This window comes from Balaenoptera musculus, chromosome 6 (assembly GCF_009873245.2).
Source record: "Balaenoptera musculus isolate JJ_BM4_2016_0621 chromosome 6, mBalMus1.pri.v3, whole genome shotgun sequence".
NCBI classification, from domain to species: Eukaryota; Metazoa; Chordata; class Mammalia; order Artiodactyla; family Balaenopteridae; genus Balaenoptera; species Balaenoptera musculus.
In genome coordinates this window covers 53,301,176-53,328,355 of record NC_045790.1, presented here as the reverse complement: position 1 = coordinate 53,328,355, position 27,180 = coordinate 53,301,176, and the positions used below count along the sequence as shown (strand labels likewise).

General features: G+C 40.0%; 1 protein-coding gene across 11 annotated transcripts in view; it reads right to left on the bottom strand.

Moving 5' to 3' along the window:
* Positions 1-26,246, bottom strand: part of MPDZ (multiple PDZ domain crumbs cell polarity complex component) — a 172,476-nt gene extending 146,230 nt beyond the window's left edge. For all 11 annotated transcript variants that reach the window (XM_036854695.1, XM_036854698.1, XM_036854699.1 and 8 more), the window contains exon 1: positions 25,993-26,246. The gene's annotated coding sequence lies outside the window, so the exon portion shown is untranslated. The remainder of the gene's footprint in view (positions 1-25,992) is intronic.
* Positions 26,247-27,180: the final 934 nt, after the last annotated feature.

Sequence of the window (27,180 nt, the reverse complement as noted above, 5' to 3'; positions counted from 1 at the left end):
AGGAATGTGAGATCCGACTGACAAGGTTTCATTCTATAAATGAAACCATAGTAACTGTGGAAAACATTTACAAATAATGCAAATATTTCTGGCTAAAATATTCCAGTCAAAGAAGAATAGAAATACTTTCACTTCAAACTCCACTAGAAAAATAAGCCAAATATGCATGTTAAAAATTGAAAGTAACACTTAAAAAAACAGAAATGGAATCTATAATTTATAAACCAGGAGAAAAAAGATGGAACAAAGAATACTAAGCAATCTAAAAGAGGCTGGGAACAGAGAAGAAAAGAAAAAAGATAAAAGCATAGTAAACAAAAAACACAAAACAAGAGGACTGAAATAAATTCAGATATCCATATTCCCAACAAATATAAATGGGTTAGACTCACTTACTAAAGAACAGACTCACAATCCATATCTCAAAAATGAAAATGGGGCTTCTGTGGTGGCGCAGTGGTTGAGAATCTGCCTGCCAATGCAGGGGACACGGGTTCGAGCCCTGGTCCGGGAAGATCCCACATGCCACGGAGCAACTGGGCCCATGAGCCACAATTACTGAGCCTGCGCGTCTGGAGCCTGTGCTCCGCAACAAGAGAGGCCGCGATAGTGAGAGGCCCGCGCACCGCGATGAAGAGGAGCCCCCGCTTGCCACAACTAGAGAAAGCCCTCGCACAGAAACGAAGACCCAACACAGCCAAAAATAAATAAATAAATATTTTTTTTTTAAAAGATGAAAATGAAAGTTGCAGAATACAGTTTGATGTCGCTTAATCTATAATTTTTACAGAATATAAAATAATAATATATGCTACATATAAATAGGTATATATGTGCTTTCATCATTTCAACAATGAATTAAAAAGTCATTCTAAAATTACAGTTGTGATTACTTTTAGGGGTGGACAGATGGAAGTAGTAGCTTTAGATCAGAGAGAAGTCAAAAGGGGACTTTAGCTTTCTCTATATTTTTAAGGAAACTATACTTTTAGAATGTTTAAACTTATATATGTAAAAAGTAATTGGGTTGAAATATTTATGGATAAAATGGTGAAATGTCTGGGATTTGCTTCCAAAAAATGAAAGAGGACAGAAGAAATAAGACTGGCCATGAACCTGTGGCTGTTAAAACTGAATGATGGATACATGAGGATTCACTGTAATATACACAGTGCAAAATGTACATTTTAAGTTTTTCATAATAACAATTAGAAAAATAAGAGAGTGTCAGTAAACATATGAAAATGTTAATACCTAATTTTGGAGGATAGGACTAGAGCTGGTTATTTCCTTCTTTATTCACAATTTGTCAAATTCTCCCTAGCATCTTTCCTCAACAAAAAAAGATTTCACTTCAAACTACTAAATTACTTGGAAAAAATTTTGTACCATTGGTAAATGCTACCAGAAAGATAATTTCTTCAGGCTAGATTACTTATACTCCAACAAAATGAAAGGAAATATTATGAAAAGACTTTTCCAAAAATTAGTATCGTATAAGGAATTTTAATTTTTACCATTAAAAACAAAGCTTATTCTGATTTTCTCATGGCTACTCTGCTTCTAGTTTTACCAAGCCCTTTTAGATAACAGCCTTAGAAGCAGATCTTATGGCCCGGGATTAGCCAATTCCATGTCACAGAGCTAGCAGCAGGCAAGAAGTGATGAATGACTACTGCTGTTCTAGTTTTGAACATATACACAGTGTAAACCAAAATCCCCACCTTTGGAAATTGATGGGTGAACCCAAGAGAGTACATAAATATAAATCTGCTTCGGTTGAAAGAAAACTTATCTTTCATGCATATGCAAATGATGATTCAATATTATGAACAGTCATATAATATATCTAAGCTAATACTGTAATATGGGCAAGTGGCATATTAATCCACAATTATGTGGACATACATAAATTACAATCATTACTTTGACTAAGAATCCACATACTCTATACAAATTTTGGTGAAAATAATATCAACTTATTCCTTTTCCTAGGAATTTCCTAATAGGGAGAAAAAAAACCTATTGAAAAGGAAAATATATATAATTTAGATATTAGGATATTTTATTACTTCTAGATACACTTACACGACAATGTGTTTATACTATACAATGTGGTCATTGGCTATATTTTGGTTTTGAAAGCTACTTCCTTTTATTTTTAAGATTGTTGGATTGAGGAGAAGGGCTAACTGTCCTTTCAAATAGTATAACATGTTCTATCCTTAACTGCAGATTCCCTAAAAGCACAAAGATACTAACTTTAAAAGGACATTTCACCAGATTAATATCCACTTCCAGAATTATACACTTATATTTTGTGATGCTTTTGAGTCAAATTCCCTTATTAACTGCTCACACCTAAAGATGAAGTCAATTTTATGGTTGAAAGGAGCCTCAAAAAACATGTAGGTCACATACAAGCTCAAGTTTGCTGAGGTTTGGTTCTATAACAAACCAGTGGTGTGCCAGGCTGCTATATATTACTCAACTGACTATTTGAAAGGCTGAACTTTTTTTTTTTAATATACTAGACAAACCAATTCCATTTATATTCCATTGTATTATATTTATTTCCTTCCTCCTCCACCATCATCCATATTTTTTTAAAAGAACAACCAAACACACACACACATTTTCTCTCTCTCGCTCGCGCCCTCTCTCTCTCTCTTTCTCTCTCTCTCTCCTACAGAACTAGAGATTCCAATACCTTCTCTCTGGGCACCCATTTTTACATATTTTCCATCCGTAATGTTCTCTCTTAGTACATTCCTACAGGACAGGGACCCTCTCCCCAAATCAACTCACACCAAATACGGTGACTCAGAAAAAAGATTTAGATGCTTCTGAGAATGAAGATTTAGCCTCTCTGTTCTCTCCCTAGCCAAACTCAGAGGCATTTACATTGTTGGGCAGTTTGCCCCTGTTTGCTACCACATTTTCAGTGCTACGAGCCAAGATGCAACAGGCTGCACACGTTTGTTGGACAGAAACAGGCAGGGGGATTCCTCCAATGGCTGCCCTGCAGGCGAGCAACATGGGGCAGACATCAGGCTCCAGAGGCAGCTAGGCGCACATAAAGCACTCACTCCAGCCACATAATTGTCTTGGGGGAAACCAAAAATGGGCAGGAGGATTAACTCTGTGCCACAGAATTCTCAGGTGTTATTCCTACAGTTGGCAACCAATTCTCCAGAGAAATTACTTCATGCCTCTGCCTCCTGCCTTTTTGCCTGCCTGGAATGAGGCAATTCTCCAGTGGATCGGGCCAACAGTGTCCTCGGTGTTTAGAAAAAGCATGAATACTCAAAGTGTCCCCATGGGACCCTGAAACATGGCCTGCAGCTGCTCTGTGTTAGGACTGATCAACTGCAGGAGGAGGTAACAGATCTCTGTCATTCCTGGCTGCCCTCTCAAGGATGATGAGTTTGTGAGATCTCAATGACGATACTGGTGCAGAACAAAACAATACGTGGCCTTGTCAGTTGTGACTCAATGATTCCTTAGGGTAAAGCCCTAAAGAACAGTGCAGAGAGACAACCTTTCCAATACAGATAAAACTGTGGAACTCAGAGATGGGAGGTGACAAGAATATTACAACCACGCTGCTTCAACTTACCTCCCCACCCAATTAATCCATGCTCTTTACCAAAGGTCATTTCTAGGGCTTTTCCCCATAACTTTTAAAATAACTCTACTTTCACCATTTCCAAATTGCTTCTCCTGTTCTGGAATCTTTTCTACAAAAATGATGAAGCATCGTCTATCACATGGCCTACCTACTTAGCTATCTTTGAACTCTAAGTACTATACATAATTAGATATTTTTATCTTTCCCCATCAATCAGTGCCTCCTAAATTCAGTTTGTGGCTTTCCTGATTTCCCTTTGCTGAACTTGGATGGGAACAAAGATAAAGTTTACAAACTTTACTCAGAAAAGGGCAGCCTCAAATTTCTAATAGGAAATCCTCTGGGAAGAAAACAACATACTGTAGTGATATTTAACGTGGCTGTTTTCCTCTCCTGGACTATGCCTGTGGTGACTAGTGGTCTGCATTCCCTGTTGGTTTAGTTCCAACTCTGCACAGAGGAGAACCAGGTATATACGAGAAGAGCTTGTGAAAGATCATGCTCTTTTTCTCTGAGTCCATTCTTTGTAATAATTTTCATGAAAAAATTTAGAACCCTTAAGTTTAGCTGGCAGAAGAAATCAAAGCATTTTTTGCAATTACTAACTCTTAATAATTTCAAATATCTTATTTGAAGACATCAGAAAATTTTGTGAGTTTTTACTCTTTCCAAAACAACTTGCTAACACATTTTACAGATATGGAAGTAGAAGGTCAAAGAGACTACTAACTTCCCCAATGTCACATAACTCAGATCTTTTATTAAAGAATTGTATTTCTATATCCCTTATTATGTGAGGGTACTGAAAAGTCTAGCTAATAAAACATCAACAATTATCTGAAGGTTTCAGCCAAAAATAATCTTAATTTAGCTACAAGAGGATTTGGGGGCAGAGAAGAAGGGAGAAAATAATAAACTTAAAAATCTTACTCCATCAGAATGGGTGTCTATGCTAACTTAATTCCCTCAACAATAAAATGTTTAATTTTCCATGTCATTTTGCTGATTTAAAGGAAAAAAGCAACTTTATTCCTCAGATACAAATTCACCACCAAATACTCCCTTCAAGAACCAAAGGTTTCCAAATACATGTTCACCACTAGAGTATCTAAAATGTAGGCTTGGTTGTAATCCACAAACTAAAGCAATAATTTGTCATTTAAGACTTTTAAAACATGCTATTCAATGACAATTAATAATAAAACTGCATATAAGAATTGGTTGCTATTACATCTACTATAATAATAACTCTTCCAGAGAATAAAATAGTCCATAAGTGAGTTTTTTAGACAATGAACCAGCATTATTTTTACTGTCTGAAATGAAACCACTTATGAAATGGCTTTCATATATCCGTCTTCTTAAACAGAGTATATGTGCTTCACAAACATACACCCATTTTCAAGTAAGAAACCTGAGGCTCAGAAAGATGAAAGTGTTTTCTCCTACATTCACGAAGCTTATAAGTAAGAGTGCTAACATTAAAAGCCAATCCCATTCATCAAAGCCAAGTCCTTTCTACCAAATCATAGCTCTGTGCTCTAATACTACTACTACAGGAAAGAAAATAGCTATTTACCTTCAGATGAAGTAGCCTCAGGCAGAGCTTTCAGAGTTCCCAAGCTGTTTTATAAAGCTCTCTTGAAAAAACACTCTACCATTTTACTAGCTGTGAGATCCTGGGCAAGTCACTTAACTTCTCAGAGCTGCTGCTGTAAAGTGATGTTAACAATAACATATGCAAAGTGCCTGGAAGTAACAGGCATATAAAAGCTGCTGCTATTTATTATTTTTGTCTTCTAGTGTCTGCTGTTTCCAATTTGCTATGTAACTCCTTAACATGAGTGAAAATTGATCATTTCTGAACTGGGACTTGCAAACTGAACCATGTCTTACCTATGCAGTAAACAAAGCACATGGCTTTAGGATAGCTTTCCCATTGCTGAAAACTATCCGTACTTTTTGTACTATTGAGGATCCCCCTCTAAAGTACTTCAAGGAAGTAGAAATGAACCCAAAGAAACTGTAATCCAAAATTCAGCTTAGTCAAAGAACTGACACTTAAAAGTATTAAGTTATCAACCAGAGAAGACAGAGGGAGAGGGAATAGGTTTGGTTTCTGGCAGGACACAGATAAACAAATGGGAGGAAAGAAATAATGAGGTGAGGAAGCTGAAAGGGAGAACAGACAGAAAGCTGGAGGGCAGCAAAGCGATTTAGAAAACCCTGAGAAAATTCCTTAGCACTCACAAGGCCAAGAGGCGGCAGGGGCTACTAAGGTCACAGATGCCCAGGAGAAGGGAATCATTTCCCCTGCCAAAATGAAATCTGATCTCAAAGGAAAATCTCGAGCTCTATCTTCTCTCACCCGCAAACTAGCAAACACAGTAAAGCTCAGTACATCTGAGTTACTGTCTTTGTGACTCGGCTGTCAGAATCCCATGAAATAAAAGTATGTGAAAGTGATATAGAAGCATTAGGCATTATTTTAACAACAGTATCAGCATCAGAATGGCTGATACTGTTTCTTATCCCTAATTTTAAGAAAATGAACAGCAAAAAATATTATATATACACAGCACTATGTTAGCAAGTTTTAAGTAAGCGCTTCCATTTCCCTAGGCATAAGGCACAGACAGAGTTAGCATGAAGATACTTGCATGGGACACTTCCATTCTCATACAAATAAATATGCACTTTCACATCTAATTTTGTATTCATAATTCTGCTTTAAGAAAGCCATCCTAAATTCTATAAGCTTTAAGCCCCCCAAATCTGTACTATCTGCCTCTATCACTGAAGCATATTAAAGAGAGGAACCTAGCTTCTGAGCTCTCAATTTAGTAGAAAACAGTAAGTAATGACACTGCAACAAGATGGGCTAAATTCTGGGAGAGTACAAAGGAATCCAATGCTGTCAGAATGAGTCAGAAAAAAATTGGAGATGTGACAGGTGAATTGTCCTGAAAGACATGCAACTTAGGAGAATATGAGGGACAGCCAGGAGAGGGAATGGCATCTCTTACTAACGCAAGGACATCTGCTAAGGCAATGAAACCAGAGAACTTAATGACAATGGTTCTATACTACAGGGCTACCACACTAGACAGAAGAGAGGAAAGCACTGTCCCAAGCACAGCTCCCTGGGACTCCGCCCTGCAAGGAGATAGCAGTGCGTTTTAGATACATGGGGCAGGGGTGGCAGGGAAGAGGGGTGTTACTAAAATTTCTTTTCCAGAGAAACAATTCTGGCAATAGGCTAAATAATTCACCAAAAATACAAAGAACTAATGGGACGTCCCTGGTGGTCCAGTGGGTAAGACTCCGAACTCCCAGTGCAGGGGGCCCAGCTTCAGTCCCTGGCTGGGGAACTAGATCCCACATGCCACAACTAAGAAGTCCGCATGCTGCAACTAAAACCCGGCACAGACGAAAAATAAAATATATATATATTTTTTTTTTAATTCTTAAAAAAAAAAAAGAACTAATAATGGTATAGCCAGATGTTAGGCTGTGAAAACAGCCCAGTCAGGAAATAATGTGAGCCAAGATTAATGCAGTGGCAAGAAAAAACAAAAAGAGTTGACACAGATACACTCATTAGAGAGAATTAAAATGATCAATGACCACTAGACGTGTGTTGGGGGCAGGCATAACGAGCGAGTGACAGCAACAAAGGCTGACTCTCAATGTTTCTAATCTGGGAAACTAGAAATACTGGAACATCATTAGCTTAAACAACAGAAAGAAAAATGTCATTTAGAGGAAGAGGGCAGAAATGCATTCCTTTTGGACATATTGAGCTTGAAATGTCTCTAGAAAACAGGAAATAATAGAACTTAAGTTCTGTGAGAGCAGGAACTTTGTTGGGGTTTTTTTTGGTTTTTTTTAAATTGTTGTTGGTTCCTTTTTCTCAGTGGGCTGTCACCAGCCCTAGAAACAGTGGCTGGCCCAAAGTAGGCACTCAGTAAATATTTGCTGAAAGAATGAATTGACTACATATGTGAATCTAAGAAGAAAAGAACTAAGAGATGTAAAGTCAGGGAATCACTGGCCGCAAGGTGTTGCTGAAGATAAAGAAGATTAATCAGGGAGAAGGTAGAGATTAACAAGAGAAGGGAATTGAGGTTGGAATCCTGGGAAACATGGACAATTAAAAAGTAGAATGTAATGCATAAGAATTACTTTAGGGATAAAAATCAATTAGAAGTAAGGACTCTTCATGCCTTAACACTCTAAACACATACTATACTCACGAAACTCCCACTCTGGCCAACACGCTAGGCCAGGTTACTGTTTATTTAGCTGACCCTAAATAACGCTTATTTGACATCACTTTGATTCCTATACTAACGTAAAAACAAATTATTTATGGAAGATAACCTTAATCAAGTCAAATTAAATATAGGAGAAGATCAAAATATCTTAAACAGACATCAAACAATCACCTGTGGAATAAATTAAAATTTTAGAGAGGACCTTCAAGATGGCAGAGGAGTAAGATGTGGACATCACCTTCCTCCCCACAAATACATCAGAAGTACATCTACATGTGGAACAACTCCTACAGAACACCTACTGAACGCTGGCAGAGACCTCAGACCTCCCAAAAGGCAAGAAACTCCCCACGTACCTGGGTAGGGCAAAAGAAAAAAGAAAAAACACAGATAAAAGAATAGGGACAGGACCTGCACCTTGGGGAGGGAGCTGTGAAGGAGGAAAAGTTTCCACACACTAGAAGCCCCTTCACTGGCGGGGCCAGGGGTGGGGGACGGGGGGTGGGGTGGGCGGGGGGAAGCTTCGGAGCCACGGAGGAGAGCGCAGCAACAGGGGTGCGGAGGGCAAAGCGGAGAGATTCCCGCACAGAGGAGCGGTGCCGACCAGCACTCACCAGCCCGAGAGGCTTGTCTGCTCACCCGCCAGGGCGGGTGGGGGCTGGGAGCTGAGGCTCGGGCTTTGTGGGTCGGATCCCAGGGAGAGGACTGGGGTTGGCGGCGTGAACACAGCCTGAAGGGGGCTAGTGCGCCACAGCTAGCCGGGAGGGAGTCTGGGAAAAGTCTGGAGCTGCCTAAGAGGCAAGAAACCATTGTTTCTGAGAGGGGATTCCTTCCCTGTGTGCCCACAGAAGACAGAGCACCACCTAAACAAGTTTCAGAGACGGGCGCAAGCTGTGACTATAAGCACGGACACCAGAGACCAGCATGAAACGCTAAGGCTGCTGCTGCCGCCACCAAGAAGCCTGTGTGCAAGCACAGATCACCATCCACGCCTCCCATCCTGGGAGCCTGTGCAGCCCGCCACTGCCAGGGTCCCGTGATCCAGGGACAACTTCCCAGGGAGAACAAACGGCGTGCCTCAGGCTGTTGCAACGTCACGCCAGCCTCTGCTGCCTCAGGCTCACCGGGCATTCCAATTATAACTACTGTACTGCTCCCTCCCCCCAGCATGAGTTAGCCAGAGCCCCTTAATCACCCGCTCCTTTAACCCCTTCCTGTCTGGGAGAAGAACAGACACCAGAGGGCAATCTACATGCAGAGGCGGGGCCAAATCCAAAGCTGAACCCCCGAAGCTGTGCGAACAAAGAAGAGAAAGGGAAATTTCTCCCTGCAGCCTCAGGAGCAGCACAAGTCTCCACAATCAACTTCATATACCCTGCATCTCTGGAATACCTGAATAGACAACGAATCATCCCAAAACTGAGGCGGTGGACTTTGGGAGCAACTGTAGACTTGGGGTTTGCTTTCTGCGTTTAATTTGTTTCTAGTTTTATGTTTATCTTAGTATAGTTATTAGCGCTTGTTATCATTGGTGGATTTGTTTATTGGTTTGGGTGCTCTATTCTTTTTCTTTTTTATTACTTTTTAATTTTTTTATTTTAATAATTTCTTATTTTATTTTATTTCTTTTTTTAATTTGTTTTTCCTTTCTTTATTTCTCCCTTTTCTTCTGAGCCGTGTGGCTGACAGGGTCTTGGTGCTCCGGCCTAGTGTCAGGCCTGAGCCTCTGAGGTGGGACAGGCGAGTTCAGGACACTGGACCACCAGAGACCTCCTGGCCCCAAGTAATATCAATCGGCCAGACTTCTCCCAGAGATCTCAATCTCAATGCTAAGACCCAGCTCCACCCAACGGCCAGCAAGCTCCACTGCTGGACACCCCATGCCGAACAACTAGCAAGACAGGAACACAACCCCACCCATTAGCAGAGAGGCTGCCTAAAATCATAATAAGGTCACAGACACGCCAAAACACACCAGCGGATGCAGCCCTGCCCACCAGAAAGACAAGATCCAGCCCCACCCACCAGAACACAGGCACCAGTCCTCTCCATTAGGAAGCCTACACAAGCCACTGAATGAACCTGATCCACTGGGGGCAGACACCAAAAACAACAGGAACTATGAACCTGCAGCCTGTGAAAAGGATACCCCAAACACAGTAAGTTAAGCAAAATGAGAAGACAGAGAAATATGCAGCAGATGAAGGAGCAAGGTAGGAACCCAAAAGAACAAACAAATGGAGAGAGAACAGGCAGTCTACCTGAAAGAGAATTCAGAGAAATGATAGTAAAGAGAATCCAAAATCTTTGAAATAGAATGGAGAAAATACAAGAAACATTTAACAAGGACCTAGAAGAACTAAACAGCAAACAAACAATGATGAACAACACAATAAATGAAATTAAAAATTCTCTAGAAGGAATCAATAGCAGAAAAACTGAGGCATAAGAACGGATAACTGACCTGGAAGAAAAAAGAGTGGAAGTAACTACTGAAGAGCAGAATAAAAAAAAAAGAATGAAAAGAATTGAGGACAGACTCAGAGACCTCTGGGACAACACTAAATGCACCAACATTCGAATTATAAGGGTGCAAGAAGAAGAAGAGAAAAAGAAAGGAACTGAGAAAATATTTGAAGAGATTATAGTTAAAAACTTCCCTAACATGGGAAAGGAAATAGTCATTCAAGTCCAGGAAGCGCAGAGAGTCCCACACAGGGTAAATCCAAGGAGAAACACACCAAGAAACATATTACTCAAACTATCAAAAATTAAATACAAAGAAAAAATATTAAAAGCAGCAAGGGAAAACAACAAATAACATACAAGGGAATCCCCATAAGGTTACCGCTGATCTTTCATCAGAAACTCTGCAAGCCAGAAGGGAGTGGCAGGACATATTTAAAGTGATGAAAGAGAAAAACCTAAAACCAAGATTACTTTATCCAGCAAGGATCTCATTCAGATTCGACAGAGAAATTAAAAACTTTACAGACAAGCAAAATCTAAGAGAATTCAGCACCACCAAACCAGCTTTACAACAAATGCTAAAGGAACTTCTCTAAGCAGGAAACACAAGAGAAGGAAAAGACCTATAATAACAAACTGAAAACAATTATGAAAATGGTAATAGGAATATACATATCGATAATTACCTTAAATGTAAATGGAATAAATGCTCCCATCAAAAGACACAGACTGGCTGAATGGATACAAAAACAAGACCCACATATATGCTGTCTACAAGAGACCCACTTCAGACCTAGAGACACAAACAGACAGAAAGTGAGGGGATGGAAAATGATATTCCATGCAAATGGAAATCAAAAGAAAGCCGGAGTATCAATTCTCATATCAGACAAAATACACTTTAAAATAAAGAATATTACAGGAGACAAAGAGGGACACAACATAATGATCAAGAGATCAATAAAAGAAGAAGATATAACAATGGTAAATATTTATGCACCCAACATAGGAGCACCTCAATACACAAGGCAAATGCTAACAGACATAACGGGAAATCGACAGTAACACAATAATAGTAGGGGACTTTAACACCTCACTTACACCAGTGGACAAATCATCCAAAATGAAAATAAATAAGAAAACACAAGCTTTAAATGACACATTAGACAAGATGAACTTAATTGATATTTACAGGACATTCCATTCAAAAACAACAGAATACACTTTCTTCTCAAGTGTTCATGGAACATTCTCCAGGATAGATCATATCTTGGGTCACAAATCAAGCCTTGGTAAATTTAAGAAAATTGAAATCGTATCAAGTATCTTTTCTGATCACAATGCTATGAGACTACATAGCAATTACAGGAAAAAAACTGTAAAAAATACAAACACATGGAGGCTAAACAATACACTACTAAATAACCAACAGATCACTGAGGAAACCAAAAAATACCTAGAAACAAATGACAATGAAAACATGATGACCCAGAACCTATGGGATGCGGCAAAAGCAGTTCTAAGAGGGAAGTTTATAAGCAATAAAATCCTACCTCAAGAAACAAGAAAAATCTCAAAAAACCTAAACTTACACCTAAAGCAATTAGAAAAACAACAAAAAAACCCCAAAGTTAGCAGAATGAAAGAAATCATAAAGATCAGATCAGAAATAAATGAAAAAGAAATGAAAGAAACAACAGCAAAGATCAATAAAACTAAAAGCTGGTTCTTTGAGAAGGTAAATAACATTGATAAACCACTAGCCAGACTCATCAAGAAAAAAAGGGAGAAGACTCAAATCAACAGAATTAGAAATGAAAAAGGAAAAGTAACAAAATGACACTGCAGAAATACAAAGAATCATGAGAGATTACTACAAGCAACTATATGCCAATAAAATGGACAACCTGGAAGAAATGGACAAATTCTTAGAAAAGTACAACCTTCTGAGACTGAACCAGGAAGAAATAGAAAATATAAACAGACCAATCATAAGCACTGAAATTGAAACTGTGATTAAAAATCTTCCAACAAACAAAAGTCCAGGACCAGAAGGCTTCACCGGCAAATTATATCAAACATTTAGAGAAAAGCTAACACCTATCCTTCTCAAACTCTTCCAAAATATGGCAGAGGAAGGAACACTCCCAAACTCATTCTATGAGGCCACCATCACCCTGATACCAAAACCAGACAAAGATGTCACGAAAAAAGAAAACTACATGCCAATATCACTGATGAACATAGATGCAAAAAATCCGCAACAAAATACTAGCAAACAGAATCCAACAGCACATTAAAAGAATCATACACCATGATCAAGTGGGGTTTATCCCAGGAATGCAAGGATTTTTCAGTATACACAAATCAATCAAGGTGATATACCACATTAACAAACTGAAGGATAAAAACCATATGATAATCTCAATAGATGCAAAAAAAGCTTTCGACAAAATTCAACACGCATTTATGACAAAAACCCTCCAGAAAGTAGGCACAGAGGAAACTTAACATAATAAAGGCCATATACGACAAACGCACAGCCAACATCCTTCTCAATGGTGGAAAACTGAAACCATTTCCACTAAGATCAGGAACAAGACAAGGTTCTCCACTCTCACCACTATTATTCAACATAGTTTTGGAAGTGTTAGCCACAGCAATCAGAGAAGAAAAAGAAATAAAAGGAATCCAAGTCGGAAAAGAAGAAGTAAAGCTGTCATTGTTTGCAGATGACATGATACTATACATAGAGAATCCTAAAGATGCTACCAGAAAACTACTAGAGTTAATCAATGAATCTGGTAAAGTAGCAGGATACAAAATTAATGCACAGAAATCTCTTGCATTCCTATACACTAATGATAAAAAATCTGAAAAAGAAATTAAGGAAACACGCCCATTTACCACTGCAACAAAAAGAATAAAGTACCTAGGAATAAACCTACCTAAGGAGACAAGAAACTTATATGCAGAAAACCATAAGACACTGATGAAAGAAATTAAAGATGATACAAACAGATGGAGAGATATACCATGTTCTTGAATTGGAAGACTCAACGTTGTGAAAATGAGTATACCACCCAAAGCAGTCTACAGATTCAATGCAATCCTTATCAAACTACCAATGGCATTTTTCACAGAACTAGAACAAAAAATTTCACAGTTTGTATAGAAACACAAAAGACCCCAAATAGCCAAAGCAATCTTGAGAAAGAAAACTGAGCTGGAGGAACCAGGTTCCCTGACTTCAGACTATACTACAAAGTTACAGTAATCAAGACAGTATGGTACTGGCACAAAACAAAATATAAATCAATGGAACAGGATAGAAAGCCTAGAGATAAACACACGCACATATGGTCACCTTATCTTTGATAAAGGAGGCAAGAATATACAATGGAGAAAAGACAGCCTCTTCAATAAGTGTTACTGGGAAAACTGGACAGCTACATGTAATAGAATGAAATTAGAACACTCCCCAACACCATACACAAAAATAAACTCAAAATGGATTAAAGACCTAAATGTAAGGCCAGACAATATAAAACTCTTAGAGGAAAACATAGGCAGAACACTCTATGACATCAATCACAGCAAGACCCTTTTTGACCCACCTCCTAGAGAAATGGAAATAAAAACAAAAATAAACAATTGGGACCTAATGAAACTTAAAAGCCTTTGCACAGCAAAGGAAACCATAAACAAGACGAAAAGACAACCCTCAGAACGCGAGAAAATATTTGCAAACGAAGCAACTGATAAAGGATTAATCCCCAAAATATACAAGCAGCTCATGCAGCTCAGTATCAAAAAAACAAACAACCCAATCCAAAAATGGGCAGAAGACGTAAATAGACATTTGTCCAAAGAAGATATACAGATTTCCAACAAACACATGAAAGGATGCTCAACATCACTAATCATGAGAGAAATGCAAATCAAGACTACAATGAGGTATCACCTCACACCAGTCAGGATAGCCATCATCAAAAAATCTACAAACAATAAATGCTGGAGAGGGTGTGGAGAAAAGGGAACCCTCTTGCACTGTTGGTGGGAATGTAAATTGATACAGCCACTATGGAGAACAGTACGGAGGTTCCTTAAAAAACTAAAAATAGAACTACCATATGACCCAGCAATCCCACTACTGGGCATATACCCAGAGAAAACCATAATTCAAAAAGAGTCATGAACCACAATGTTCACTGCAGCACTATTTACAATAGCCAGGACATAGATGCAACCTAAACGTCCATCAATAGATGAATGGATAAAGCTGTGGCACACATGTACAATGGAATACTACTCAGCCTTAAAAAGAAACGAAACTGAGTTATCTGTCGTGAGGTGGATAGATCTAGAGTCTGTCATACAGAGTGAAGTAAGTCAGAAAGAGAAAAACAAATACCGTATGCTAACAAATATATACGGAATCTAAAAAAAAAAAAAAATGGTTCTGAAGAACCTAGGGACAGGACAGGAATAAAGACACAGATGTAGAGAATGGCCTTGAGGACACGGGGAGGGTGAAGGGTAAGCTGGGACGAAGTGAGAGAGTGGCACTGGTATATACATGTGTGTGTGTGTGTGTGTGTATCTATCTATCTATCTATATATATACACTACCAAATGTAAAATAGCTAGCTAGTGGGAAGCAGCCGTATAGCACAGGGAGATCAGCTCCGTGCTTTGTGACCACCTAGAGGGGTCAGATAGGGAGGTTGGGAAGGAGATGCAAGAGGGAGGGGATATGGGAATATATGTATATGTATAGCTGATTCACTTTGTTATATAGCAGAAACTAACACAACATTGTAAAGCAATTATACTCCAATAAAGATATTTTAAAAAAGAAAGAAAAAAGTTGACTACTCTTATAATAGGATAATAAAATAATAAAATGACACTGTAGAAAAATATTACTTTAAAACTTAAAGAGCCATATAAAAAAAAATTTTAATTCTAGTGGAATCAAAAATACTCCAGCAAGCTCCACGATGAAATAATATCTACATACATGGAGGAGAATACATCTAAAAAATATAAATCAGCCATGATGCTCTCTTATTTACCTCCACACTAAACCAAAACAAATTCACCTCTGGATCTTCCATTAACTGAATATGCAAACATTCAAGAAGAAATTAAAATTTCTCCACAATAATAAAAGTAGTGTTTTTCATAATCTGCACTACAGACTCACTACACAGAACTCTGTATCCCTCTGAAAGCAAAGAGGTGTCACTGTCTAAATCAGAGGATAAGCTCATCAGGCAGTGGTAGTGTACAGTCCTGAGGATACACTGAGTAAGTCAGCCAAAGACATGACAACTTATATCGTGCTGGCAAGATTCCAAGTTGTTCAGAGAAGGGAAAATTATTTAAAGAAGTCTGAATTAATATGAATCTACCCAAACACAAACCTTACCCATATAAGATAAATAAGCATGGACCAATTCAATCCCCTAATTACTAATTCAGAGATAACTGTAATAGGCTACACTATTTAGTCGCCCTATGTAAGTCTATAGGACTCACTAAGGCCATCTTGACCACTTGGTATTTCCTCTCTGAAAACAATTTAAAAGGTCTCATTCTCTTTCAATAAACATGACTATTTGCTTCTTAATTAACACATCTACTATTTAACTACATCCATTAACTGTATTTTACTATGGCACTCAAAGGACTGTTAAAATTAAGATTATAAACCAACTTTTACTTTTGTAATAATCTAGACAGCACATCTGCTTTAAATGGTGTTGCTGCTTTGGGATTCGTGTTTTGTTGTTGTTTAGCCACTTAATTTCAATCGAGTGATCAGAAAGTAGAGACAAACACATAAATGTTAAAAATGCCCTGAAAAACCTGAATGACCCCAGTAAGAATAACATGTTTTCATAATATAATGACCATCCTTTCTCCATTTCTTGGTATGTCTGATGATCTTAGGTGTAACATATAACGAACGGCAATTATTTGTATAATTCAGGTGCCAAATTACTCCTCTGTTATCCAAATCACTATAGGATTGTCACATACAGTTGTCACAAGAAGTGACCAATAAATCTACCAAAAATTATAAGAACTACCAAAAATATGCACGTGGGTCAGGAGAATTAGGCAAGCAATCTGGAAATAAAGTTTTGGGCTCAATATTGAAACTGACTTCACAACGTAGTATACAAAAGCTTGTGGAAAACCTCAACACTCACCTGACTTTTTAAAAAAATTAATCACCTGATATTTTCAAAAATTTGAAAAATTTAAATCTCCCTATTTTACTATTGCCAGGGTTTTTTTTTTTTTTATAAAATATGATTTACATATTTTGGAACTTCATGTAACATTAAATAAGGGTACTTAAATTTTATGTTGATCCAAAAGGGGCATGAATTTAAGAAGACTGAATAAAACTGTCAAATACAAAAGTCTGATATAACATAGTTGAAACCAAGAACAAGTACACTACAAGACAATGGATGAAGTATAGGAGAATTCTAAAACTATTTTAGAAACTCTGAATGGTATATCCATAAAATGAACTAGTTCTCAGCAATAAACGTAATAAACCACGAGTACAGACAACAGGGATGAATCCTAAAATACACGGTGAAGCAGTCAGACAAAAAGAACACACCGTATGATTCCATTTATTTAAAGCTCTAGAGAATGCAAACTAATCTATAGTGACAAAAAGCAGATCAGTGGTTACTTGGAGATAGGGAAGTAGGAGAGGCAAGAAAGGATTACAAAGGGGCATGAGGAAAATCTGCGGGGGATGGATATGTTCACTGTCTTGATTGCGAGGCTGGTTTCACAAGGGTCCAAATTCAACAAACTGTACACTTTCAATATGTGCAGTTTATCATATGTGAACTATAAATTATACCTCAGTAAAATACTTAAACAAGCCCTCTCCCCTCCTTGAGAGAAGGGGGAAGCCTAAACGTCCTGAGTTTAGCACCCAACAGATGTTCACTGAACTTAATAGCACTGCCTAGGGGGCAATAATCCAGGCCCAGGGGCTGTTTATATAGATAGATATATGTATATATGCACGCTCTGCAAAGTTTATAGTATAAAGAGGCATTCCAGTGCTGTACTTTTCTCAAAGGGAACAGGATGACTACATTCACTACTCCCGGGAAAACCGTGAATGTGGCAGAAAGGAGGGAGAGGGTGTCAGGCAAAACTCCACTGAATCCTATAGTTGAGGCCCCTCCAGCGCTACAGCAGGAAATAAATGTTGCCCAGAGGCAGACTTCATGCCTGACTTATTAAAATGAAATACCCTTGAAAGACTGGGGGAAGAAAATGGGAACATCTGGTCTAAACCTTCTTTAACTTTATCCAGTAATGCCTTAGACAAACAGGACCTGTTTGGGAGGGGTGCCTAGCAAAATATAAGAGAAGCTGGGCATACCTTGTATAGATCAGAGAAGATCTTTTAAATTGTAAAATAATCTTTAATATTTATGGTTCTGTCATCACAGTTTTGTTGGTGTAGTGATGTCTTATAAGCACAGGATAACAGACCCCCATGACCATTTTCTTCAGCACGTTCCCTGAAGCAAGGCATGCTAGGGACCACCTAATTATCAATACATAATGTAAAGTTACTGCAAAATTAACTATAGGTCTATGGAACATTTAATTTTAAGCCCAGATCAAGAATTATAAATGCATTCTCCACTGGTGTCCTGTGTGCCATATGGTAGTTAGGGATATTATACCTCCTCAGAGTCAAGAGACATTGGTTCAAACAGGTGCAATTAATGTCAATTCAAACGTATGGATGTTTAATAATCTCAAATCATATTATCCTCACCGAGAGAAAGGGCAATTAGTGAAAACTACTGACCAATGGCTGTACTTGTTCATTTGTATATCAAAATAAGTTAAGCATTCTCATTTCACAAAATACGTGTTTTCTTTGCGGAGGGATAGTACCTAGGTGACAGGATTGCAGCTAAGTTTTTCTGCTTCTTTGAACTTGTTTATGTTGTCCATATTTTTTAAACGTGCTTTTTTATCATCAAAAAAAGTTACTAAAAGAAAGAACTACCTTATGTATTTTACTATTAACTATAGTTTTAAAACTAAGCAATAAGCAATACAGTAAATGAAAAGTATCCCAAAAGGCATTCATACTATCAATATTAAATCATCAACACAAACTAAATAGGTTTTTCCTTGAGTTTTCGTTTTGGTTTTTTGTTGTCTAGTAGCTGATGTTTCTGTTTTTTCCTTTCTTACAAGTGTTTTCTTTTTCACTTTCCCCTCCTGCATTTAGTTATGGCACCCTAGATCTGGAGGTAGAGTGGTTTACAAGAAAATAACAATGAATGTTGATTTTGCAGATCTAAATAAAACTAACAGGAGGATAAAGACAAGAATTCCCTCGACCAAACAAATTTAACCACCACAGGCAAGAAGAAAAAAAGCAAGAATTTAAGCCTTGTTTTACCTTTTTTTTTTTTTAAACTCAGCTGTCCAAATTTGGAAGAATTGCACTTCTCTAACAAATATAATTTCACCGCTTCAAGAAATTTTTTGTTATTTTATGATATAGGATATAAATTACTTTTTAAATTATACTTTTCCAAAAAGGGGAAGATATTTCTGGGGAAAAAAGACTATGCCAAATATCTGCCCATAAAACATGCGTAGGATATACACACAGTTTTTAGGTCAATATGAATTATAAATTTTACTGTTTTAATCACACTCCAAAACCATCGTGAGATGTTTACAACGCTAATATTTCATCTTTGCGAATTTAATGTTTTACTCATTTTGTGAGAGATAGAAGAAATATTTTAAGACAATTGATGCTTTTATGAAATGCTTGAAAAGAAAACTAATGCTCTGTCTACAAAAAGGAAGGGGCAATTTTCCAGTGAACACCAGAAGAAAGAAAACAAGTGGCCTCAGGCCAAAGATAAAATACCTTTTTCCTCACATAGTAGTTTCCCTTCCTTTCCAAACATCAAATTACCACAATACAGCTTAGTTATACCACCACAAGAGCCTCCTACAGGACCTCCCTCCCTTACCCTGAGCCAGTCCAATTCTTCAAGGTCTCACCAGTTTACAACCTACAGTCTGTGAGAGCCTTACAGTCTCTGTAAGAATTTATGAATTGTTTCCTCCCCAAAGTCATATGTTGAAGTCCTAACCCCCAGTACCTCAGAATATGACTATATTTGGAGAGAGGGTCTTTAAAGAGGTAATTAAGGTTAAATGAGGTCACTGGGGTGGGCCCTAATCCAACCTGACTGGTGTCCTCTAGGATACAGACTTACACAGAGGGAAGACCATGTGAAGACACAAGAAGACAGCCATCTACAAGTTGCCAGCAAGCAACCCAATGTTGATGTCTAACTTCTTTAATCACTGTAACTTTTACTACATGTAAAACCTTTTTATTATTTCCTCTGTGTGTCTATTTTTCCAACTAAGACAGTAAGCTTCCAACAGTATTTATTTTGTGTTCTCCCTAGTGCCTAACCCAATTCAACAAACCTCCTAATCCATCTATTACCATCTACTCAATGAATAACTACCTCAGATCTTCTTGGGAAGTGTTTCACAGGAAGGCAATGATATCAGTTTTCTCTATCTAGAAATAGTTCATCTCCTTATTCTTATTCACCCATGTGGAACCCCACTATAATTATTTAATTATAGTACATTAACTTTACCATACTAAACAGCATTTCCCAACTGTATTTATAGTGATGCTCTTTTAAACAGGAAACTAATTTAGAAGAAAAAATAATATCTTTCTTGTTATAAATATGGGGTTGATAATGTATGTAACAATGTAACAATATCAAATGAATTCCTACTTTAGGCCAAACGTGTTTTAAGAGCACATGTAACTGTTTGGGAAATACAACTGGTGACATATCATCATTCACATGCACCATCAAGCAGTCCTGAATTCTACAGGAAGTTGTTTGCTTCTTTACTCTGAATCATAAAGGCTTTTGTTGGTAGATGTGTTATTTGCTCTAGCATATACAGGGACATTTCCCACCCAATATGTCAACTCTGCCCGAAGATATTTTGTGAAAAGCACAGAGTACTTTGTGCATATTATAAATATACAAAAGGGAGCCAACCTGAATCAAATCTATTATGTCAGACTTGAGATGTAATCTGGAGAAAATAATCTGCTCTTAACTGAGGACAGTATCTTCCAGGCAACTGTTACTCCCCAGCTTCTAAATCCCTTAATCTGAACCCTAGACAATGGGTCCATTTCTTTGTTTGTAAAGCAGAGCCTCTCCACCACATCAGCTAAAGGCTAAAGGCCTGATCAACGCAAAATTACATTTCAAGGATTTCCATGAATGTCTCCAAGCACCACGCCTTGCACAGATATAGTAAACTCTGGGGAGAGCCTCTACTCCCTCACCATATATGTGTATTTAAAAGATATCTGAACTACACATAGAAAATCCTAAAGATGCCACCAGAAAACTACTACAGCTTATCAATGAATTTGGTAAAGTAACAGGATACAAAATTAATGCACAGAAATCTCTTGCACTCCTATACACTAATGATGAAAAATCTGAAAGAGGAATTAAGGAAACACTCCCATTTACCACTGCAACAAAAAGAATAAAATACCTAGGAATAAACCTACCTAAGGAGGCAAAAGACCTATATGCAGAGAACTGTCAGACACTGATGAAAGAAATCAAAGACAATACAAACAGATGGAAAGATATACCATGTTCTTGGATTGGAAGAATCAACATTGTGAAAATGACTATATTACCCAAAGCAATCTACAGATTCAATGCAATCCCTATCAAATTACCAATGGCATTTTTAACAGAATTAGAACAAAAAATTTTACAATTTGTATGGAAACACAAAAGACCCTGATAGCCAAAGCAATCTTGAGAAAGAAAAACAGAGCTGAAGGAATCAGGCTCCCTGACTTCAGACTATACTACAAAGCTACCGTAATCAAAACAGTACGGTACTGGCACAAAAACAGAAATATAGATCAATGGAATGGGACAGAAAGGCCAGAGATAAACCTACACACATATGGTCACCATATCTTTGACAAAAGAGTCAAGAATACACAATGGAGAAAAGACAACCTCTTCAATAAGTGGTGCTGGGAAAACTGGACAGCTACATGTAAAAGAATGAAATTAGACCACTCCCTAACACCATACACAAAAATAAACTCAAAATGGATTAAAGATCTAAATGTAAGGCCAGACACTATAAAACTCTTAGAGGAAAACATCGGCAGAACACTCTATGACATCAATCACAGCAAGATCCTTTTTGACCCACCTCCTAGAGAAATGGAAATAAAAATAAAAATAAACAAATGGGACCTAATGAAACTTAAAAGCTTTTGCACAGCAAAGGAAACCATAAACAAGACGAAAAGACAACCCTTAGAATGGGAGAAAATATTTGCAAACGAAGCAACTGACAAAGGATTAATCCCCCAAATATACAAGCAGCTCATGAAGCTCAGTATCAAAAAAACAAACAACCCAATCCAAAAATGGGCAGAAGACCTAAATAGAGATTTCTCCAAAGAGGATATACAGATTTCCAACAAACACATGAAAGGATGCTCAACATCACTAATCATAAGAGAAATGCAAATCAAGACTACAATGAGGTATCACCTCACACCGGTCAGAATGGCCATCATCAAAAAATCTACAAACAATAAATGCTGGAGAGGGTGTGGAGAAAAGGGAACCCTCTTGCACCGCTGGTGGGAATGTAAACTGATACAGCCACTATGGAGAACAGCAATGGAGGTTCCTTAAAAAACTAAAAATAGAACTACCATACGACCCAGCAATCCCACTACTGGGCATATACCCGAAGAAAACCATAATTCAAAAAGATACACATACCGCAGTGTTCACTGAAACACTATTTACAATAGCCAGGACATAAAAGCAACCTAAATGTCAATCGACAGATGAATGGATATAGATGTGGCACATATATACAATGGAATGTTACTCAGCCATAAAAAGGAATGAAATTGAGTTATTTGTGATTAGGTGGATGGACCCAGAGTCTGTCATACAGAGTGAAGCAAGTCAGAAAGAGAAAAACAAATACCGTATGCTAACGCACATATATGGAAACTTTTTTTGTGGCAAGGCAGCAATAAAGAGGCAGACGTAAAGAAAGGACTTGAGGACACAGCGGGGGAAGGGGAAGCTGGGATGAACTGAGAGAGTAGCACTGACATACATACACTACCAAAAATAAAATGGATGGATAGTGGGAAGCAGCTGCAAAGCACAGGGAGATCCGCTCGATGCTTTGTGATGAACTAGAGGGGTGGGATAGGGAGAGCGGGAGGGAGGCTCAAGAGGGGATATGGGGATATATGTGTACATATAGCTGATTCACTTTGTTGTACAGCAGAAACTAACACAACATTGTAAAGCAATTATACTCCAATAAAGATATACCAAAAAAAAGTATCTGAGATGCAAATAGGACTTCAGCCGTCAAACAGGGCATTGTATATATGATAGGAATTTGGAGTACAATAAAAACTGACATGCATCTCTCCACTCCCTAGCAACAACAGTCAGGGGGCTCACGCGATGAAATGAAGGATTGTGTTAAATGGAGAAAAGAAACCAGAAAGAAAAGAGGGGAAAAGAAATACTGAAAGGAGCGAAGGAAAGGGAGGGAACGCACGTGAGAGTTATGGTACACATCTGAGCAATCTAGTAGTAATATGTTGAGACAAACTTCATCAATTTTTTTGTTTGTTTTTGCAAATGACGTAGGCAAGATGAGTGGTGAAGAGTCAAGGGGCTCCCCAAACTAGCTCTGCCTAAGTGACAACTTGCCTGTGGAAAGGAACTTATGAAAACCCCTAACCCCTGCCTCTCTCTACCTAAATAAACAGAACTATAATTCTCAAAGCTGCTCAGGTAACAGAGCAGCTAGACGTCACCAGAACTCACTGCAGAGCACCCTGAGATACAGCTATATATACTGAACTTAAAATAGCTAAATACATAATTTCTGCTAATCACAAACCCCACTTCAGCCTAGATTCTTAAAAAAAAAGATACCAAAAGGTTAAGAAAACTTTGAGAGTGAAACATGGAAATGAGAAAATCCAACACATTAATTTAATTTGTCTGCCTACTGGGGAACAGTCTGCCAATTCATAGAACACCAGAAACAGGGCCTAAAAGGCAATGAAATTAAACAATACACTCATTACAAGAGGGAATATGTAAGCAATACTTTTGAAGCCTAGTCTTGATTGGCAACTATTTCTGTAGAGTAAGATAGTAAATTTTTCAGACTTTGAAGGCTCTCCATCTCTGTCTCAACTATGCAACTACTTAAATCTGCCACTGCTGCTGTGAAAGCAACCACAAACAGCAAGAAAGAATCACAGACAATAAGAATGAGAGTGGCTGTGCACCAATAAAACTTTATGTGCACTGACATTTGATCTTCATATATTTTTCACATGACATGAAATATTATTCTTTTGATTTTGTTTTTCAACCATTAAAAAATGTACAGGGCTTCCCTGGTGGCGCAGTGGTTGAGAATCTGCCTGCCAATGCAGGGGACACGGGTTCGAGCCCTGGTCTGGGAAGATCCCACATGCCGCGGAGCAACTGGGCCCGTGAGCCACAACTACTGAGCCTGCGCGTCTGGAGCCTGTGCTCCGCAACAAGAGAGGCCGTGATAATGAGAGGCCCGCGCACCGCGATGAAGAGAGGCCCCCACTTGCCGCAACTGGAGAAAGCCCTCGCACAGAAACGAAGACCCAACACAGCCATAAATAAATAAATAAATAAATAAAATATTTTTTAAAAAAATGTACAAACCATCCCTAGCTCTTAAACCGTAGAGAAAAAAACAGGCTGCAGCAGACAGATTTGGCCCTTGGCCCTTAAGTTTACAGACCTCTGCTTTTAAGGACCTTAATGTGAATTCTGAGATGGGAGGGGTGAGTGAGGGGGCAGTGGGGGATAGAGCCCAGTCTAGATAAACCTGGCCCATTTGTAAAGTAGCCCATAAGCAAGCAGGAAATCTGGGCATCCCAGACAAGATTATTCCCACCACCCTCTAAACCCTCTCAGCTCCTGCCTCGGGCAAAGGCACAGGTGCACTGCATTAGAATTCAAGCCAAGAAACTTCAAGTTTTGCTGGGTTTTAAATGCAGTCATTTACTTAAATTCTACCGGGGCTAAAGCATATATTTTACAAATTTAGATGATGCGACTCCTACAAAAAGTTCATTGTAGTTCCCTATACCCAAATGCAACACGTAATCCTGAAACCCACTCCATCACTTCATAAATGTTTCAGATTAGGTGTTACTTATTCTGTAAAAGGCAACCTAAATGAGGAATGCCTACGGAAACACAAACGGGATGTTTACGCCACAGCTGTCCAACAAGGCTGGATGACAGAGTCTGGCCACTTTTCAGATTATTCCCCTCTCGACACCAAAAGAACTTGGAGAGTCTTCCTTCTAGGCTGGTGAAGTCAAGGTCCTCTTGTCTGATGACACCTCTGAAACACTAGCCGCCACCCGCACCCACTCCGCCCAAGGCCCGCAGTGTCCAAACCCGGATTCCGCCCCAGCAGAGCAACCTCGGCAGCCCCAGCCGCTGAGATGGACGGAGACTTCCCACCGCCCCCTACTCGCCCCCAGACACAGAGCAGCAGCGGCCCCTCCCCCCCTCCGCAGTCCCAGCATGAATTTCCACGCGATCGGCAGGAAAGAATAGCCCAGCCTTTGTGCCTCTGCAAAAGAACGCAGCAAGAATTTACACCGTCACCACCGCTGAAACACACACACACACACACACACACACACACACTTCGGAACAGCGCTTCCCTACAAACATCCGGCATCCCGGGGCTGCGAAACTGCAGACAAAGGCGCCCCATCGGCGTGGGGTGGGGGGATAAAGGGGGAGGCGGGAGCAAAACACTCCCACCAACGCGGACAGCTGACGAAAGGGCACTGGCTCCAGGGAGAGGGGTGAAAAGTGGGGGCGGATACCAGTGAGCCGCGCGCTCTGGGTGTCCCGCAGCCGAGGCGAGAGACGCCAGTCTGGGGGCGCGTCTCCCCACCCCCGCGTAACGATAGAGTGGGCGTCCGACCCGGGGCGCGGCCACCGCAGCAGACAGCAACAGGCGCCCGCGCCCCGCTGCGCCCGGCCCGCGTGCCAGGCCCGGGGTCCGCCTCCTCAGCACCCTTACTATGCCCCTCCTGGCGAACAAAAAGACGAAACTTTTCAACCTCTTAGAATCAACAAGAGCAATAGGAGGGGGGAAGTGGCTGAAAGAACCGGAACGACCGCTTGGGGACCCGGCGAGTCGCAAAGGAAACTTCCAGACCCCATCGTTTTCAACATCCCGAGGAGCAGCTGCTTCCCGGTAGCGCCGGGCCGCGCGGGGTGGGGCGAGCGCACCCCGTCCGCCGCCGCCCGCCCGCCCCGCGAGCCGAGCCCCGGGCGGCCGCGCACCTTCCCGGCCGGTGCGCGCGCAGGGCACGGGGGCGCGCTCCGGCCTCCCGGCCCGGGCCCCGGCGCCGCTTACCCTGCTCGCGACGGCCGCCCACGGCGGGAACGCGAAAGGAACGGAGGGCTGGGGAGCTGGGGTCGCCGGGGACACTGGGAGCCTCGCCTCGCCTCGCCCACGCTCGCTCTCTTCTGTCCTGAAGTAACGTCCCGGCGAGGAGCTTCGGGAGGAACGCGCACTGACGCTCCCGCTCGACCGAGAAACTTAATCCTGCCCGGCCGCCGGCTGCCCGACGCCAGCCTCGCGCTCCGCCGCGCCCCCTCCCCCTGCGCGCGCCGCACTTGCGCCGACCGGGGCTGCCGCGGCGGCGGCTGCGGCGGCGGGGCCCGGGCTGCCAGGGCTGCGTGACGCCTTCGGCCGGCGGGGCGGCTGGCGCGCCTCGGCCAATCAGGGGGCGCGGCCCAGCCGGCAGGCCCCGGGTTTTAAACTAGCTCCGCGGGCGCTCGGCGTGGGATGTGGAGAGTGGGTTCCGCGCGGTTGCTGGAGAAAAGGCCCCTTAAGTGTCAACGTAAAATAAAAAAGAAGCATTAATTTGGACAAGTCTGTCCCATGCAATGTTTAGGATATACACTAAAAAATTCTTTGTTTATCTGAAATTCGGATTTACCTGGGCAACCTGTATTTTTATTTGCTGAATCTGGTAACCTGCGGGAACCGGTAGCCTCTATTTCTAGTTTTGAGGACTTTTTTTTTTTTTTTTTAATGCGGATTGCTCTCTGGTAGCTCATTAAAGTGATGAGAAGCACTTTAATGAGGATGCTTGGGGGCGGGGCTAATCTAACTTTCTAAAAAGTAACTTTTAGCGCATCAATGTCCATTCTTAGACCGATGATCCAACTAAAAAACAAACAAACAAAAAGTGGAGGAAGGGTTCAGAATTACACGGTGCCAGGAAAAACATATTCGTTTCTATTTTGTGCCATTTAAGATTGTCTTTCTGATAGTCTCAATTCCCTGAGTCCCAGGAATGTTCTCTGGGGAGGAAAATTGCTCCCTTTTTCAATACATAAGTCTAATATTAAAGTATACATCAAAGGATACTCAGAAGCCCAATTAAAAATATTTAAAGAATTTATTTTAATATCCTGAATTAAAGGTCTGTTTTTCTTTAGCAGACTTGTAAATTTGGTTTGTCTTAAAAAACCGATTTGTATTTCTACAATATTCACCAACTATTTAAGGGGCAACACAGTTTATAAAATATAC